We start from the raw sequence: 20,867 nt of genomic DNA on the forward strand, positions 1-20,867 counted from the left end.
GGAGCATTTCAAGTCTGCAGCAATTTGTAAGAGAGTCCAACCAGCATCACATAAAGCTTTTATGTGAACTCTCTGTTCTACTGACAATTTTCTATACTTTTTGGGCTGTGGCATGACAACAAAACTTAATATATAGTGTTAAATACCGTTTTTATCAAGGTTTATTTGTGGAGTGCAATTACATTGATTTCTTCTAGCATATACTGGTACCATATTCTAGCTTCTTTCTATATAGTTAAGACACTGCATAGTGTACCATAAAAGTTATTTCATACCCTAAATTTGATCAGTATGTTCATTCAGGTAGAACCCTTATGACATCCCCTTGGTACAAGTATATGGGAATTCTAAAGAATGATAAGTATTCTCACCCTAACACATTCAATTGTCAACAGGGATCACTGAAGCATTACTATAGTGTTGAAATTTACACTCTGTAATGACATGGAAGAATTAGCCCCATAAAATGGAACGAAAGACAAAATATTCTCTTGTCCTAACACTTTTGGATAGTACTGTATATGTATCAAAATGCTTCTTTTCAAGAGTACATTCCAGGTTTTGATCCCCGTGGTGAGAAGAAAGCAGATAGTCCATTGTGTAGCTTTGTGCTTAATTTCAAAACAAACAAACATTACAAGAAAATTATTCATTTTGGGCAATTCCTAAAATTTCATTTCGATATCAACATCGATTTGTTAGTTTTTGTATGTGCTGAATGGTCAATCTGAGAAAAAGTTATTAAGAATAAAAATATTTCTTTTTGTGAGGGAACTTCATTAAAAAAAACGGGATTTCCTCCACTGAGTAATTGAAAGAAGCATTTTGAAGATAGGAGCATGAATGGAAAAAACGTATAAAGAGAAGGACGTGTTTGAGTATACTTTTGTTGTTGTTTGGTTCAAATTAATTTTTTTCCTGTCAGTATTTTATACATGCATGATTTTATTGTACCATGTTGAATAAATTGATCTGAATTAAATTGAATATCTTTTCTTTGGCACTCTTTATAAAAAATAACAACTGTCAAAGTGCTCACCTTGGTAGTGGTCTTTTTGACACTCATAAAAATGACAAGGAGTGGTAGTATCCAGCAGGAAAAAAATCCCCATGGTTACTTAGCAAACCTTAGCTCTATTATGCTGGATCACCCATTGCATTGAAACCCAAATATTTTTACCAACAGTGCATTACAGTCTTCTTTGCTTATAATCAAACACAATGTAATTTTTGTTATTGAAATAACCCATATAATGACAAAATATGATTGAAAACGGCTCACTAGACAATCATATTGCATATACACTGTCATCCATGGCATTGGGTTGATTTCACATTTTATATTTGTTCATCATTAATTTTAGGAAGTTTCCATTGAATTGTTCCATGAGACATCTGCTAGTTAGGTTTCGATACAAGTTACAAAAACTAGTCAAGTAATCTACTTTAGACTCTCACTTCTCATACCTATGTTTTATGCCTGTACTAAACACAGTGGGCGTTTCTGTCCACCCTGACCTATCTTTCCAACACAATGAGACTGTGGAGCCTTCTTCTAGACTTGACTCATAAACTTAGATTACGAGACACGTGTATATAAATATCTCATTAAACCATTTATAATTTGTTTGTTTCAAAATCTCATGCAAAGCTATACAAGGGTTATTTGTGCTTAACCATAATTTTGAAGTAATAAACTAGAGAGATGGCAGCACCAACCACCAAGTCTTGATTTACTCTTACTTGATGATGAGACTTACTCTTATAACACATACATGGCCCAAAGCACAGAAAGCATTTTTGTGGCAATGGGGTGTGTACCATGAATCTTCTCATCCACTGTTCAGACATGCTAAAAACTAGGCTATCCCAAGCCTTATCTATAACATGGTGTGTTAGTGTTGAAACATAATAGTTGGTAATGGATTGCAACTTCTTTAATGTTTACATAAGGAAAATAAAAAATTAAGTAGGAAAGCATATATTATAGATAAAACTTTTTAATATAGAAAATATGAATTGAAGCAATTGGATATTTTGAAGAAATTTTAGAATTGCTTAAGTATTTTTGTTGCTCAAGAGTTAAGAAAGAAGCTACAGAGATTTAAGTATTCTGAGCATGATACACATACATGTAGAAATGGTGTAAGTAAGGATGCCTGTATCACGAAATTAGGTCAAGAACTAGGCAAAGCCCAGTTAATGGGTTAGTTAGTATTGAGAATCACGAGTTAAGAGTTATAAAAAATGAATCTACAAAGAGGATGCTGAGAAAAATGCTAGTTATGAACTTGACAGTGATAAGTTACTGATGCCAAGTTATTAGCACTGTAAAGGCTACTAAAAGTTTATGATAGCATCTCAAATCAGTGCTTTGATGGTAAGTCTCTTACTCCAGACCAATGTAGTAATACAAGTAAAAAAACAACCAGAGCATCCACCGTTAATATGAAGATTTCCTATCTCCAAAGGTATATCAGTCCAGCCTTGTTGTAAGTATAGAATTGCCATTTCTATTGTTCAATTAATGTAGTTTACTAAAGGAAGTTAATACTTATAATAGAGAGGGAGATATTCTGTGTGTATTAGTTAATAAGGTTTAACTGAAAAGTGAACAGTAGAATTGTAAGAAAATAACAGTTTAGTAAATGTTTAACTATTGATGTCAAATGTATATGCTATGTGGAAATATCTAATAGATGTTGATGTATTTTGTTCAATATCAATCTTGGAATCCATTTCTTTATTCTGACTGTAAATTACCTCGAGTTAGTGACTTGTGAGCTCCACTTGCCACTGCAATCCTCAACTAAATAAATTTGGTATAATTGGCATATAGTCAAAACTCCAGTGACTAGCTCTAAGGGTGCTGCCTGTTACAACTGGCGCAGTTTCGAGGATTTTTGAAGTAGCTAACAACAGGTTGGTTAGAGTAAAGAAAGGAGTAAAAACTAAAAAAGTCAACCGAAGTACTATAAGTAGTGTAAGTTAAAAATAAGTAGTAACTAAGTGAATGTGGCTACTGCTGGTGTACAAACGACTACAGAAGAGAGCAGTGCATGCCCTAAAGCCAATAGAAGAGATGACACTAGCTACAAAGCTGTAGCAGAGCAACCTGCACAAGTAGGTCTATGTGGCACTAGACATTTAACGAGCTCCATATCGTTTTATCAAGGTAAACTTGACGAGAATGTTGAGAGCTTTATTGATGCCTTAAATGAAGCTGCCAGAATATTGGGCTGAACTGATGCCCAGAAGGCATACATATTAAGATTAAGAACAGCAGGAGAAGCAAAATGCTGTATTAGGGCTTATAATGAACTACGTGAAACCACAGATTTTCAGTATCTAGTACATAGGTTAGTAGAGGAGTATAGGAAACAATAAACAACAAATGTAATTTTAACAGAGATGGGCAACTTAACTCAGAAATGATGTGAATCTGTCCGAGTTTTTGGACCTAAGTTGCAGGAGCTAGGAACTAGAATGTGCAGGGCTTATACACACCCAAACAAGATGATGATACAAGATATTTTAAAACCTGAATATGAACGAGGGTTTTACAGTAATGTGGCTAGATGTTATGTAAATCAAGCAAATACTCCTCAAGCAACTTTGCTTGATCTGATTGAAGGTAGCCACTCGAGAAGAGCTACAAGAAAAACAGGTATATAGGCCTAAACATTCTGCTGTAAATGTAGTAAGTAAACCTAGCAAAGCAGATGTGCAAAATAAATAAAGTAAGCCCAATGGCTTCTAGTGTTTTAACTGTGGCAAAGTTGGTTACATGGCAAAGAACTGCTTCCAGAAATAGAAAAGAAATGAGCAAATAGCATGTTTTGATTGTGGCATTAAGGGTCACAGCTCGTGACTGCTGATGTCAATGGAAGGCAGAAAACAGAAAAGCCCTAAAGGCTGGAGCTTACACAGGAAAGTTTCAAAAAAATAATAGTAGCCCTACATTCACTGTAGAGTCGAAAAACGTAATCTATGCCGGGATTACAGAGCGAAAGTAGAGGTAGTTCCGGCAGTTTGGGATAAGAGATTGAGTGTCCATAGTGTTAATGAAGTATCACCAATAGTTTTAATAGAAATAGAAGGTATAATATGTCAGTTATTGGTTCATACAGGTTCCTGATCTTCACTACTAAGTGTAGAAGTAGTAGATAAAAATCCGACATTGTTAGATAATGCTTGGAAAGAAGTTTTTAGAAGTATTTTAACTCCTATAACAGAACATCCTGTTAAAACTCATTTTACATCTGTAAGCAGATAGATTTAGAAACAGATGGTATCATAGGGCAAGATTTCGTAAAGGCTCATGACACTGAAATATCTCTTACATTCGGTAAGCTACACATAGAAACGGAAATCTTAAGTTTTGAAGGACTTGAACCTTCAGAGTTATGTGCAACAGTTGAGACACATGATGCCTTCTGGCTGGCTGAAGTTAACAGTCAGATGCGTAATGCTAGCATTAGTAAAATTAGTAATACTACCTAAGAACATAGTAGTAGGTAAGGCTAGTAGTAGAGAACAATTAGCTGTGGTAGGACAACATATTGTTAATAATGTTTAGAAACAGGTACAACAAAGTAGGATAGAGTGGGATTATATCTTAGGAAATATAGAAAAGAAGCATAAACAGGTTTGATAATGTTGTTAGAAGAGTATAGAGATATAGTTATAGGAGAAAATGGTTGTACAAATAAAGTTCAGCACAAGATAGTGTTGAGTAGTAATAAGCCTATAGCACAGAGACCTTATAGTGTACCAGAAAAACACAGGGTTGAGCTAAAAGAATGTGTAAAGAGATTCTTGAATAAGAAGTAACAGAGGACAGTAGTAGTCCATATGCATCTGCAGTTTTATCAGTTCCTAAGAAGAACAGAAAATTAAGGTTCTGTGTGGATTTTCGGAAAGTGAACGGAGTAACAGTCAAAGTCATTTACCTATTACCTAATATTCAAGAAACTTAGATAGATTAGGTAAGAGTAAGTACTTTTCATCTATGGATTTACAAAGTGGATATTAGCAGGTAGAGATAGAAGAGGAAGATACAGCTAAAACTGCTTTTGTATTACCTTCAGGAAAATATCAGTTTAATAGAATGCCTTTTGGCTTATGCAATGCCCCTTCAACATTCCAGAGATGGATGTTGTATTATCAGGCTTGCAAGACACAGATGGTGTAAAACTTGACCTAAAAAGTTAGTGGTTTGTAAGAATTATCCAGTGCCTAAAACAGCAAAAGATGCTCGTGCATTTTTAGTACCCCTAGTACCTCAGTGACAACACAAACTGATACAGTAACCCATGACAATAACCTTATATTCCGCGGTCCTATATCAACTCCACCGGAAGTGACTTCTACAACTAAGAGGAAACGGGTAAGATTCGATCCTCAAGTAGTTGTACACAAACCTAAAAGTGACGTAAATACAGTTAATACTGTATCTCATGAAGCCAGTGTCATTGATGCATTTAATAATATGATAGGCTACTTACGAAATTGTAAATAATCTAAGTATGATAAGGTATATATATGTATATACGTAATGTTTATTATATAAGTAATATAATTATTTGTATTATTAGTAGATATATCTATAGGTTTACCGGGTTTCTTACCGATGGTGAGGATCGGGATTGAACATAATGTAAGTATTGTTATAGTGGAAAACAAGGTAGATGTGGTTTTTGTTGAGGAAGGTAATTTTATATTATCTGGAGATACATAGATAATTGTTGAAGACATACCATTTCCACAGTATGTTCGGTTATTAGTACGGTTATGAAAGAGTTAGTAACGTTCGAGAATTCATTTGACGTAATTACTCATGTTAGTTTTGATGCAGAAAGTTCAAAAGATAAGACATATACATCATATGAGATGTCAGGGAACAGCTATTTTACATTTAGCAAGAACAATAGGCACTAATTGAAAACTACAAAACATTGATTAGACAATATCATGACGAGATAGATGAGTTATTATTGGAGTTAAAAGATATTAAAGATAGTGTATCTATATCAGACAGAACTCGACAGAAACGAAGTTTAACAAATGCAGATGGAAGCGTTTTGAAATTCTTATTCAGAACTGCGAACACCAGTGATTTACAGGAATTAAATGAGAACGACAGAGACATGTATCTAAGGAAATGATTCATTTAATAGGTGAACAGGCAAATGTAATAAATTCATCAAATCAGACAATTGAATTGCATGACCAAGAGATTAAAAAAGTATTTAAAGCTTTAGTGAACATTACTAATGCATTGATACTAACTAGAATCAGACAAACTGAATTACATAAAGCAGGAATTGAAACGTTCGTTTTTAACAGAATAATTTACAACAGTTATCTTTTACTGTAGGAAGTAGCAGGACAGAGTTAGCTAAGCTAGTACAAGCATTGTATGTAGCTGCAGACAGAAAGTTCAATTCATACTTTCTACCCCCAAGTAAGTTAGAAAGAGTATTAGATGAAATCGAAAGGAAATTACCTCCACATTTACAGTTTGTAATCCCTACTTCTAGTGATCAGATTTACATGTATTATATATGGGCTGATATAAAAAAATCGCAATCAGATACTTTTAGAATGTTTATAGAAATACCATTGAAGGCAACAGATATCCTAGTGATCAGATTTACATGTATTATACATGGGCTGATATAAAAAACAACCGCAATCAGAGATACTTTTAGAATGTTTATAGAAATACCATTGAAGGCAACAGATAGAATCATACCTTTACCATTAAGTTTAAAACCATTCGTTAGCTTTAACTATAGAAAATGGTCAACCGTATTTTGCTGTTTCCAGTGATCAGCATACCTATCTAGAAATGACAGAGAAAGATATGTTAAGATGTATAGAAGGACCTATCAGAGTATGTGACCCTAATTCAGGAATATATTCATTGCCTATTGTAACTTGTAATTATGTAATATTTGCAGGAATCAAGAATAGAATAACTGATTTATGTGAGAAAATAATAATTTTTCCTAAACATTCTATTTCTATAAGACCAGGACTACAGGAACTTGTTGTTTAATGTTAAGGATGAGCTCACTTTATCAGTGGTATGTTCAAAATCAAATGTACATCAATTTGATTATCACACTAGAGTAGTTAAATCAATAAATAGTGGTTACCTGAGATTAGCCAGAAATTGTTCAGCTCATGGTCAAAGTATTACCTTGCCCTCTAGTTTTAGAAGTGAAACTAAATACGTAGAATTACAAGAACTATTAACTAAGAAAGAATCACAATTAATTCATAGTTTAAATGTAGAAGTAGACATTAAGGAATTAACAGACATATTAGAAGAAACTAGACATCTACCTTTATTCTACAAGTTAGGTTTATCATCAAGTTTCATTACGATACCAATAATAACCACAGGAGCTCCACACCATCATTGGTTATCTGAGGTAGTTATAGCTTCTTTAACAGAATAAAACATTCATAAGTGTTTAGAAAAATAATCCAACTTCATCTATACTGTTGGGCAGAAGGTTTGGTAAAACCTCGTACTTGTGAACAATAAAGTATCATTCCCACTTTTGTTACAATCTTAGTTTTTTAATGCTTATGTATATATAACTATTATACTTGGAACTTTTGGTGGTAATGTAAAGAGCTGAGTTAGCTGATTTGGATACTAATCATCAAACTTAGCGATGCTAGTTAAAAGCTGTTAACCAGACAGCTTCCGGTTACGTGTTCCTCGACTTGTGGTGTGAGATAAAGCAATCACAATAGAACTTGATCTAAAGCGTAGCGTAGCGGACGTTTCAGTAAAAACAGGAAACACTAAAGAACGTGATAAGAAACAAGACCAGTTGTTTCTTCCTCGTTAAACAAAATACGTATAAAATCTGACTGACTCCAGACAAACGGATAGGAGTAAAAACACGTGTACAATGTACGAACTGATGCAGATGTGGTACACTAAGGAAGGTTAAAGAAAAGCTACTATCACCATAGTCAAGATAGAAGGTTTTGACATAATATTATCACACCGCTTTTCATATTTTCCTGAGCATATCTGTGGATTACGTTTCTAGATGAAAAACATAAACTTATTATCAAAGGACAAGTCAAGAAAAACAGGCTGTCGAAACGATGTGCAGTTTTTATTCTTTGTGTTTAAAATCAAAAGTAAAATTTTTTTAGAAACTTGTAGAGATTGATATCAACTTATTATATATTTAATGTTAAATAATTCATTTGAACCTAACAATTTACACCTCCAACAATGTGGAATAATTACAATAAATATCAATAACACTTCTTATGCAGAAGTAAACTTAAGAAAAAAGTGGCATCTAAGAAAAGACATTTCAAATGCTCAAAACAACCAAATTAGAAGAAAAAACCAATTTCTTGCTAATATTTGTGCATTATTCTGTTGATGCATTGTTACTGTTTTTTCACGAACTTGCGCTAAGTAATCTCCTTTTTAAATAGTCAGTTACGTTAAGACTTCTGTATCGAACCGATCAATAAATACGTATTAGTCACTTCCGTAGAGAAATGAGTGAATTACAAATGTGCACACGGTCATGTACGTCTAAAATATAATTCACTTTACACACACAGTATTTGTATCGTATAAATACACATTACTGATATTGACGTATATGTTCGTACAAATACAGTTGTTGAATTTCATTGATATATATATATATATAACAAATCACGGTAACGCAAGGGTATCACTAAAGTTCTGTTTAATATAACACCACCTGATACATACATAAATGATCATTAAGTAGTCCTGATTATTTATGTATGTATCAGATGGTGTTATATTAAACAGAACTTTAGTGATACCCTTGCGTTACCGTGATTTGTTTTGTTATATATATATATATATCAATGAAATTCAACAACTGTATCCAGTAGTCCTGATCATTTATGTATATATATCAGATGGTTTTATATTAAACAGAACCTTAGTGATACCCTTGCGTTACCGTGATTTGTTATATATATATATATATCAACGGAATTAAACAAGTATATTCAGTAGTCCTGATTATTTATGTATGTATCAGATGGTTTTATATTAAACAGATGTCTTTAGAAGAAAAAACACTGTTCCTCCTGACGTGTAAGGGGAAATGGGGGAAAGGGGTGTGTTTAGCGCAAAATTATGCAATGGGCTATCTGTGCTCTGTCCACCACAGTGAATCGAACCCCGAACTATAAGTCCGTAATCTAGCTCGCATTCATCAAGGAACGGAGGAGGGGGGAGTTTGAGGTTTGTAAGATAATAATTTTAACGCTACAATTTAGGTTGTGGGTGGAAGGAAATAAAAGGGTAAATTAAGCTCTGCACGTGTATTAGGAAATATTTATTTCCTTAATGTTCAACGATAATTATATTTTATGGTTTTTGTTTCCCTAATTTTCAACCATAATTAGATTTATGGTTTCTGTTTCCTTAATTTTCAACCATAATTAGATTTATGGTTTCTGTTTCCTTAATTTTCAATCATAATTAGATTTATGGTTTTTGTTTCCAGATTTATTTAGATTTATGGTTTTTGTTTCCTTAATTTTCCACCATTATTACATTTATGGTTTTTGTTTCTTTAATTTTCAATCATAATTACATTTATGGTTTTTGTTTCCGGAAACAAAAACCATAAATGTAATTATGATTGAAAATTAACAGAAACCATAATCTAATTATGATTGAAAATTAAGGAAACAGAAACCATAATCTAATTATGGTTGAAAATTAAGGAAACAGAAACCATAATCTAATTATGATTGAAAATTAAGAAAACAAAAACTATAAATCTAATTATGATTGAAAATTAATTTCCTTAATTTTCAACCATAATTAGATTATGGTTTCTGTTTCCTTAATTTTCAACCATAATTAGATTTATGGTTTTTGTTTCCAGATTTATTTAGATCTATGGTTTCTGTTTCCTTAAATTTCAATCACTATTACATTTATGGTTTGACCAATGTTATTTATTTTTAAAACGACAAAACTTCAAGTAGACAAACAAGTTGTTATTCACATAATAGCTGACATGAAAATTCAACGAAACAACTACTGGTTTTCTCTTTATTTATGTTTCATCTTTTCAGCAATTACCTTATAACTGATGCGTAGCGTTGCCAGTCTCAAAGATGGAATACAATATATAAGCTTTAATAACTAATATATACATTTAGGTGCAAATATAATATCTCTGTTGAGGGAAATGATCTTAAAAATAGGATAAATTACCACGAAACTTCCACTAAAAGGTAAAGTGTATACATGTCACTGAAATCAGTGTTCAACCTTATTTCCGTCGCTCCTCCTAGCCTTGTTGATGATATTTTGCACGTGCGCTTCAACAAGACTCAGTGTTACTGGTGGAGCGAAGAATTATGAATGCCTGATTATTACTTTGTTTTGGTCACGAGCGTGTTTTACATTAAGTTTGTTCATTAAGTAAATCAGTTGTGAATATATAGACCATTTCCAAATCAATACGTTAAGATTTATTCATCGTCGTCATAATATATTTGAGATTTGAACTTACGGATTCAAAATATGAAACAAAAACAAGACGGTGGCATTTTGGCATCAGTGGTTCTTTCGTATCGTAGCGACCTGGTGGCTAGAGCGCTCGACTCGTAATCTGTGGGACGCGGGTTCGAATCCTCGTCAACGAGAATGTTCGCCCTTTCAGTCGTGAAGACGTTATAATGTGACAGTCAATCCCAATATTCGTTGGTAAAAGAGTAGCCCAAGAGATGGCGGGTGTTGTTGTTGTTAATTAGCTACCTTCCCTTTAGTCTGTCAATACTAAAGTAGAGATGGCTAGCGCAGATAGCTCTTGAGTAGCTGAGTTCAAAATCAAATAAACAGTACGGTTTCGACACTCATTTTCTTTTTCTACCAAAAGGTAATATTTTCATTTATAGATTTCAGCCTACGCCCCCGAGTTGCTCGTTATTCTGAAATAAAAGCCCATAATGAAGTACTTTTACGCGGAATGTTTGACAAATGTTTTTGTTTGTTTTGTTTTTCTCATATATCAATAATATGACTGTGTTTCAACGCTAATCTTACAAATAATAATAACATGAAACGCAAAACGTTTAGAGTAGCAATCGCTTTTGTGTTCTCAGCTAAAGAATTACGCGTGATATATTATTTGTAACCTACAGTTTTAATATTTTGATCAGAATTCCCGCCAAAACAAATCACGTTTACCGATATTGATAGTGCAACTTATCTTTGCTAGCTATAAATAAAACATGTGCAATGCACTCTGGTAATTATTATATTTTTCTGAATCTCCAATAACTTCCTCTCTTTCAAAAAAAAAATTACAGTCGCCATCTTTCGTTTATTGAGCTAGGCAAACTACCCTAATCTTATCGGTTTGAAATTAATGGGGGGTGATAAACTGGTTTACTTGAAGGCAAACTACTCTAATCTTATCAGTTTGAAATTAATGGGGGGTGATAAACTGGTTTACTTGAAGGCAAACTACTCTAATCTTATCAGTTTGAAATTAATGGGGGGTGATAAACTGGTTTACTTGAAGGCAAACTACCCTAATCTTATCAGTTTGAAATTAATGAGGGGTGATAAACTGGTTTACTTGAAGGCAAACTACCCTAATCTTATCAGTTTGAAATTAATGGGGGTGATAAACTGGTTTACTTGAAGAATAAGCATCAGTCGAAGAACTTACAAAAATATTAATTCTGCAGGTGACGTAGAAACCGATGGGGGAGAGTTCCCCTAGATTTGTGTAGATGGTGGCAAGCGGTAGAGACAGCAGTCACCCTCTAGTTGAGACATCCTGTGGTGACCAATACAAGAACAAATTCCATTTAGAGATTTTTTTTAAATACCTAAACGATGTTATGCTCCTTTAGTTAGTCACAACAACACCCTTCACATGTAATTGACATCTGACAATTTCAGATTCGTTGAAGCCCACAATGGTTTCGATACCCATGTTGAGTAAAGATAGCCCATTCTGCAGCTTTGTGCTTAACTACAAACAAACAGATTCGTTGAAAGTTCCAATGCCACTACAGTTACTACTTATGTTGAAAACCTTAGTGTATTATGTGATTCAAAAATAGTTAGTTAATTTAGTTTCAGTTGATGAGAAAGTGACAAAGTCTTCTTTTTCAGTTACAAAAATTACTCTGTATGCATCATTAGTTCCTCTGAGGTTGTTACACGGTCTTCAGTAATAGTTTTATTACCCAAACTTTATTTCAGGAACTTCCAATAGTTGCCCCTCGTTCTTTTAGTTATCTTTACTATCTCTCTGTTCTGCTGCTCTGCACCCAACAAATCAATTCACTGCTGATTTAAATAAAACAAAAAACAACACCCAGGAACGTGATATCACTTTTTTTGAATTTCGGACGTTGGACTTTGACAAATAAAAATTACTGGACAGAACAAATAGGAATTAAGTTTTTGTATTTTATTCACTTTACCAGTTTCAGAAGATATATAAAAATAATAATTATAACTATTACAGAACCAGGTTCTTGGTATAATTATGGGAATCTTTTTCAAATCCCAGATCAACCAATAGGAGTATTTGTTATTTTTTCAAATGAATGACACCTTAGGCGCAGAATCTAGACGATCAGGTCATAGACCTCAATGTTCAGGTATAGGCGTTCCTAATTTAGAGCTACGAACCAGAGGAAAGGCAGCCAGCCAGTAGCATCGCCACCTTTGTAAAAATGTAACTGAGCATACAATAAGGTACTTACAATTATTCAAAGTATCAAGTTTTATTTTAAATTATTATATGTAAGTAGCCACGATCAACTAAATATGATCATTACCAGACATTATATCTAAAAGACATAACATTTTCCACCATACATTTTCCCATTAAGAGCAAAACACAATATTAAAGTTATATTCATGAAGTTTCTGAAGACACTTTGCTATTTGACAGTCTCCATTGTGCAAATTCATCAGTTATTCTAATGCTGAATAATCTGTCCAGAGTGTAAATTTCTGACCATATAATGAAGAAAGTGATTCAGGGTTGGAACAGCACATTGTAACTCCTTTTCAGTTCTACAATATTTCGTTTCTGCATCATTCGTTGTCTTACTTTATTAGGCAATCACATGTTCTTTCCTGTGTTGTACTTTTGTAACGCTGTATAATGAATGGTATCTATATCTAACATCAGTGTATCTTCGAGAGTTGAGAATGTTAATACAGCAGTTGGGGTTACTTCTGTCTTTAATTTGTAGAATGCTTATTCACAATTAGCAGTCGAACAAAATTTGTTTGTTTTTCAAGTAACTTGCGTAAAGGAAGATCTATTTCAGAGAATTATTTTACAATAATGGTAGTTAGAACATAGACCAAGAAATTCTCTCACCTTACGTCGAGTTCCGTGATATCGGCCAATTTTAAATAAATTCAATCTTAGTTGGGGATTTAGACATTCCCACTCTATCGACCATGTGTCCTAGGAAACAAACTGTTGACGAGGCTTCAGTTTAAGGGGATTCTTTCCTCAATCGAGCCAGTACTTTCTTTAACCCCTTACAAGCATAATCAAAGGTCCTCCCATTTATAAACTCATGGACTGGTTTCTTTAAATAATAAAGTGTTTATCTAATTTGGGACTGAACTTCGTCACTTACGTCCAGGTAATTCCTGTTTCATATGTCTGGTTAGCTTTTTGTGATTCTTCTGAGTTTTATTTCCTACGGTCTTTTATCTACAGTTCTTGAGAATATGATCTTTTAACTAACAGTTGAAACATCTGTTGTCTTGTGGTTTACTTCTTCCATCCCGAGTAAGCAGTTTTCTATTAATCTTTCTATTTATTCTAGACTTCCATCAGTAGTAGACACTATATGATTTTACAAGTTCTTAATTCATAGATGAAGCTTTTAGTTATTTATCTGCAACTTGAATTGACTCAAGTTTCATCGCCACCTTGAAAGCTTCCTTTAAAGGTGAAGACATTTTGTTTTAGTCAAAATTGGCACATCCTCATTCACGGTTAAAATAATTGGTTAAACCTTTCCACATCTTCCACAAGTTTGGCAAAGGTCTCATATTTCCTCCTTACTCTGCTCTTGAACTTTGTTTTGGAAATTTCCTTACGGTGCGTCGCTCTAAGTACGTTTGACAATGTAACCATCATGGCTTGATAGTTATTATGATTCTCAACTGAAAGATTGCTTAATATTGTTAAGGTGTTGTGAGATGAAAGGTGTATTGTTCATTCTCTACTCTATTTATACACCTTAGAACTTATTTCGAACTGAAAGTAACATGCTTCCAATGGTATTTTTCTGTGATAGTCTGTTGGTTTATTAACAGATTATGTTGTTGAATTGACCAGTTAACCTCTGGAACTGGACTAAGTCGTGTTGTAACTGGAGTGTTACAGGAATGTTTTGCAATCATAGGTGGCACAGCATTAGTAGTGACAGGTGTAGACCAGATGGGTTCTCCTGCTCCATATTTCACAGTTAATGATGTTTGGGGTTGAAATTCTCTGACAGATGTGGAAAAAAAATGTCGCTGATATGGTCATTGAATTTACAAATTCATTTTCCAGATAATTTATTATGTCATTGATATTCTTTCCTACCTAGCTGATTTTGTTGTCATAATCTTTCTGTATAGTATAGATGTCTTTCTGTATAGTGTAGATGTCTTTCTGCATTTTGTCCATATCCTTTTGTCATTGCAGTCTTTCTGCATTTCATGGATGTTTTTTGCACTTCTTCAAATTTGCTGTTATAATTCTTCTGCACATCTATGGCAGCTTCTTTAATCGTGTTTTCAACAAAATCTATTTCTGTCCTTAATTCTTCTTCAAATCTTACGTCATTTTCTTTCAAATCCACTCTTAATTTCCTGTCTATTTGTTCTTTTAATTTTCCGTCTCTTTCTTTTTGGCTTTCCTTTCATTTTCTCTCTCTTTCGTTTTAGTTTTCATTTAATTTTCTCTCTCTCTTTTTCTTTCGATTTTCTTTGTCTTTTATGGTCTTCTTTTAATTTATTTTATTATTATTTCCAGTGTTTCATAATTTCCAGCAAATTTTCGATCTAAATTCCAGAATGTGTAAACATCTAAAACTGGAAGTTCAATCTGGATTTAATTTTCCTTCTATCAAAATAATCCTACTCCTGACATCAGTGTTGTAACGGTTTCTATCGTTGAGTGGATTCTTTTCGATTATTCGATAAAATAATCAACTTAATTATAATGAAAGCGTTTTCTATCTCCAACTGAAAATATTACAGTTTACCTGCTTTAACGAAGTAATGACAACCAAGCGATAGGCCTAACTCACAAATAAAGCTTAACAACCTCGTAATTGTTAAATTTCCTTTCCTTTCTATGACATAAACTAAAACAAAACTAACTCTTTACTAAACTCACTCACCTCCTAAGTCACTCTCTTGTGTTTTTTGTGTCACTAAAATATTTCCCTCCAAGTCTCTAGCGCATCTGAGGCGTCACGTGCACCTCAGATCAGATCTTATTACTCAGAAAATGTCTAGACGTCACATATAATCATTTGTGCCATATCTCCTTCTAGCATCAATACAAAACGTCTGAATTAAAATATAAAAACGTGATTCATAACAGTACTATGAAAGCAGAAAATATGTGTGTGTGTTTGTTGAGTTAATAAATCACTTTTAATATTATTTAGAATTATTTATCATGTTTAAAGTTGCTCATTGTATCCATCAATTAGGAGATTTTAACACAATATGTTAATCAACAACCTTTAGTTACTACGTAGGGCTAAGAAGTTTGTTTGTTTGTAATTTCGCGCAAAACTACATAAGCCGTCCTTAATTTAGCAGTGTAAGACTAGAGGGAAGGCAGCTACTCATCACCACCCACCGACAACTCTTGGGCTACTCTTTTACCAACGAATAGTGGGATTGACCGTCACATTACAACGCCCCCATGGCTGAAAGGGGCGAGCATGTTTGATATGACGGGGATTCGAACCCGCGACCCTCAGATTGCGAGTCGAGCGCCTTAACCATGCCGGGCCAGGAATTAATAACACGTTAAAAGTACATTTGTCACTATTGATTCTTTATGATTGATATATGCAAACATACAAATAGTATTTCTAGCTTTTCTGCAGTTTTAACGTTTCATTCTTTTTTATAGCATTAAATAAATGAGACTGAAATACATAATCTTAAGATTTAAAAAACAATACAATTTTCTACTAACAGTCTAGGATGAGAATTGTAACATCTGGCTTACTAGTCGTTTTATCTCGTTACTGGATTTTAGATGAAAATCATTATTGGCCACGCTCTCTTACGGCTTTAAACGTATGCTGACCTCGTTGTACGAGAGACTAGCATTGTTGGTTGTTAATGTTTTAAATCAAAGCTACACAGTAGGCTTTGTGCGCTTTATTTACCGGAGAGAATCTATCTCCGGATTTTATCATTGTAGGTCCGTAAACTTACCCTTAACCCATCAGAGGTCACCAGCATTGGACAATTATAATGGAATCGCGAGATTGAGTACCGCAAGTGCAACAATTAGGCAACATAAAATGTTTAGAGGAGACACAATGCTGGCCATATTTTTTTAATGAAAGTCCAACCAGTCGAAGTACCCTCCTTTAAAGAAAGTTCTACTTAAATAAAAGTAATCTCTTCAAAGGTGTTCTTTTTTTTCACTTTATAGACCAATATTTTTTTAATTGTTGTAAACATCATACTTATCACATACTTCCATATTACACAAAATAACTTTGGGCCCAACATGGCCAGGTGGTAAGGGCGCTCGACTCGCAACATGCTCGCTCTTTCAGCCGTGGGGGCGTTATAATGTGACGGTCAATCCCACTATTCGTTGGTAAAAGAGTAGCCCAAGAGTTGGCGGTGGGTGGTGATGACTAGCTGCCTTCCCTCTAGTCTTACACTATTAAATTAGGGACGAATATGCGCAGATAGCCCTCGTGTAGCTTTGCACGAAATTCAAAAACAACCAACCACAATAAAATTAATTTATGAATAAAATATATAAAGCGAACATCTACAGAAAATATGAATTAGTTAAGATAAATATTCATAACAATTTTACATCTTTAAGACTTTTTCTTGTGTATTCACTAATACCAATGACCCATATGCACAAGTGGCCTGAATACCATGACTTAAATATATATAGGGTTTGTATCATTCCATTCTATCCTTCTCCCCTATTTAGCATAATAATAAATAAAATATTGCCCTTTTAAATATGATACATTATGCCTAAAGCTCATAGATAGATAGGCATTTTTTACTCTTTATTCTGGTGACATAGTATTGGAATGGCCACGTGTTAAAAATGTCGCCACAGCTTGCACCTGCGGCAACACACCACTGTAGTAATATCTAATATATAAAGTACGATTAACCTTTTATATATTCTGTGACAGTAAAGTGTTATTATTACATCTACTAGACTTTTCGTTACTTGCTGACTGTTGAAAGATACTTGGATGAAGAAACAGAAGATACTCCAACAATATACATACAATTTAGTAAATTTTCTTCGATCGTAATTATAAAAAGTGATATACTAGAGAGAAGGTAGCTAGTCAACCTCACCTACCTCCAACTCTTTACTACGAATATTGCGATTGACTATCACATTATAACGCCCCCACAGCTGAAACAGGGAACAGATTCCGTAACTCCATTCGAACCCGCGACCCTTCGATTGCGAGTCAAGCGCCCTAAAAACCGGGCCAGGCCAGGGGAGACCATTCCTTTGTTAAATGTCTCTTATCCTCATTGCTTTTTTACATAGTGCTTTTATCAATATTTAATCTTGAGCATACGATACGAATTGTTAACGAAAACAATACTATTTTGTCAACTGCCTTACGTTTGAGTGGTATTGGTCCATATCAAATGCACTGAAATTTAAATGTTTTGTAGTTTTATAATGAGTAGATTATTCCCGATATTAATGTTTCAACACTAAACGGAAGGATATTTAACATTATGTAGGGGAAGAAGATCTACGTCTTGGAAATGTATTTATTTCTTCTTCCGCTTACATTTCAAGCTGAGGCACCTTGAAGAATCAATGGTCTATTATAACACTCTTATGGCTGAATGATTTCAACCAAAAAGTTGAATAATCAATGGTCTATTACAACACTATTATGGCTGAATGATGATAACAAGTTGAAGAATCAATGCTCTATTACAACACTATTATTGATGAATGATGACAACGAGAAAGTTGAAGAATCAATTGTCTATTATAACACCCTTATGGCTGAATGATGACAACAAGAAAGTTGAAGAATCAGTGCTCTATTGTAACACTCTTATGGCTGAATGATGACAAGAAGAAAGTTGAAGAATCAATACTCTATTGTAACACTCTTATGGCTGAATGATGACCAGAAGAAAGTTGAAGAATCAGTGCTCTATTACAACACTCTTATGGCTGAATGATGAAAACGAGAAAGTTGAAGACTCAATGCTCTAATACAACACTCTTATGACTGAATGATGACAAGAAGAAAGTTGAAGAATCAGTGCTCTATTATAACACTCTTATGGCTGAATGATGACAACAAGAAAGTTGAAGAATCAATGCTCTATTACAACACTTTTATAGCTGAATGATGACAAGAAGAAAGTTGAAGAATCAGTGCTCTATTATAACACTCTTATGGCTGAATGATGACAACGAGAAAGTTGAAGAATCAATGCTCTATTGTAACACTCTTGTAGCTGAATGATGACAAGAAGAAAGTTCTCGTTTTTACATATTATACTTTACTGTCACCTCAAACGAGACATTCCGAATTATCAGTTTGGTTTTAACTGCACCGTATTAATATCCAATCTTGCATTCTTTGCTAAAAAAAAAGACAGTGTGCAGAGAAACGTTATCATTATTAGGAGCTAGGAGCCTATACGATAATCAAGTCTAATCACTAATTAGTTATTAATTTATTATTATTAGATATTGCTAATCTGCTGTCGGGTTCAGAGAAGTCTTGGGAATGCCTTTATGTAGTGCCAGTAACCGAAATTCGATCCTGGGTCATCTTGCTAGAAAGACGGAGTGTGCTTTGTTTACGAGAGGGAAATGGTGTTGTAGTTTCAACTGTTAAATTATCTCACTATGGGTAGATCATTTAGCTCATTTGTTTAGAATGTGAAAGGCCCCAAGTTCAAATCCTGCTCAAGGGAAACGAAATAAAAGAATGGATTACCACACTATTCTTCCAGGTTCTCACCTCAGATCATTGCATGAGGTGGAACGAGCCGGGATTCGATCCAATCAAATAACACACCTTGGTTTTCAGGATCGAATCCCAACTCCTGCCACCTCACACAACCTTCCCAGGATCCCTCTAAAAATGACAGCAGGTTAACAGTCGAAACGTAGGATATAAATTAATTAATAATTAGTATCTAAAGCTAGCAATAATAAAAATAATGATTTAACCTAGGTGATTATATAGGCCATTAATATTGAGAACGAGTAATGTTTCATCGTCACAGCTTTACGTCAAGTACTTATTGCTGAGATGGTTTACTCATATATTCCGTCTTCCTGTGTTATTTTTTGTGTTTCGTTAAAGTCGAGTCATATGTGATTCAAACACTGGTGCAGAAAAATTAAGACCCGCTGCAGCGAAAAACTCGGCCCTGATATGGCCGCGCCTTTTTTTTTTTTTTATTACTGATTTGACAACTGACTACATTTACGCTTTCTATTGTAATTAAAATGCATCGTAGGTACGGTGGATGAGGGTAATGGATAACATACTTTGTTGAAATCAGATTAACTAATGTAGACAAACTGTTTACTAATAATTACTATGTTGTGTTGAAATCAGCTCAACTAATGTAGTCAAACTGTTTACCAATAATTTATATGTTGTGTTGAAATCAGATTAACTAATGTAGACAAACTGTTTACTAATAATTACTATGTTGTGTTGAAATCAGCTCAACTAATGTAGTCAAACTGTTTACCAATAATTTATATGTTGTGTTGAAATCAACTCAACTGATGTAGCTAAACTATTTACTAATAATTACTATTGCGCTCTATGCGCTTTGCCGATTATATGTTTCATACATTTTTTTGGAAATATTTTTAGTAAAATATACTACACTCAGGTTCAAGATTTAATGGCATCAATATTATCTAGAATTTGTATATTTATTTAAGAGCAAAGCCACGTTGGGGTTTCTGCTGTGTCCACCGCGAGGAATCAAACCCCGGATGTTACAGTTGTAAGATCGTAGCCTTACAGCTGTCCAACCAGAGGACGAATGTGTAGGAAGGTATCAGTGCGTAATGAAAGAAAGAATCACAATGAAATAGAAATATCAATTGAACAAAAATTAAGATAAACATATGTTGCCTGTCTCTGAGTATGAGTATCTCTAAATTAATGCCAAAAACGTGATCTGCCTAATATCTCAGTCTTGTTGCAGAGAGTGATGTAAAACATTTTACGTCCCACATACGAGTTCGTCCACGTGAACTGCTGGATATCTCAGTCTTGTTGCAGAGAGTGATGTAAAGCATATTACGTACCACAAGTACTCACGTTCAGATCTTTCCAACGTAAATGCACATTTATTATAAACAGGATACACTCTAATTCCTAAGTACTATAACGGTTTTACTGTTACTCCGCTTAAAACATGGCCATTTTTTCGCGTTATTTATTCGTAATTGCAACTTTCATTGCACTAGTCGAGAAAATTATACTCCTCCATTTATTCGTAATTGCAACTTTCATTGCACTAGTCGAGAAAATTATACTCCTCCATTTATTCGTAATTACAACTTTCA

The 20,867-nt window shown here is 33.9% G+C and overlaps 1 protein-coding gene across 6 annotated transcripts in view; it reads right to left on the minus strand.

Moving 5' to 3' along the window:
- LOC106470422 (BTB/POZ domain-containing protein 6-like) overlaps nucleotides 1-20,867 on the minus strand; it is a 54,881-nt gene that overhangs the window by 15,887 nt on the left and 18,127 nt on the right. Inside the window, exon 1 of one of the 6 annotated variants that reach the window (XM_022399008.1) lies at nucleotides 17,640-17,660. The exons of the other annotated variants lie outside the window; for them this stretch is intronic. The gene's annotated coding sequence lies outside the window, so the exon portion shown is untranslated. Of the gene's footprint in view, nucleotides 1-17,639; nucleotides 17,661-20,867 lie in introns of those variants that run through there. 6 annotated transcript variants of the gene reach the window in all.

The sequence above is a fragment of the Limulus polyphemus genome, unplaced genomic scaffold (genome assembly GCF_000517525.1).
Source record: "Limulus polyphemus unplaced genomic scaffold, Limulus_polyphemus-2.1.2 Scaffold3992, whole genome shotgun sequence".
In the NCBI taxonomy this organism is placed as follows: domain Eukaryota; kingdom Metazoa; phylum Arthropoda; class Merostomata; order Xiphosura; family Limulidae; genus Limulus; species Limulus polyphemus.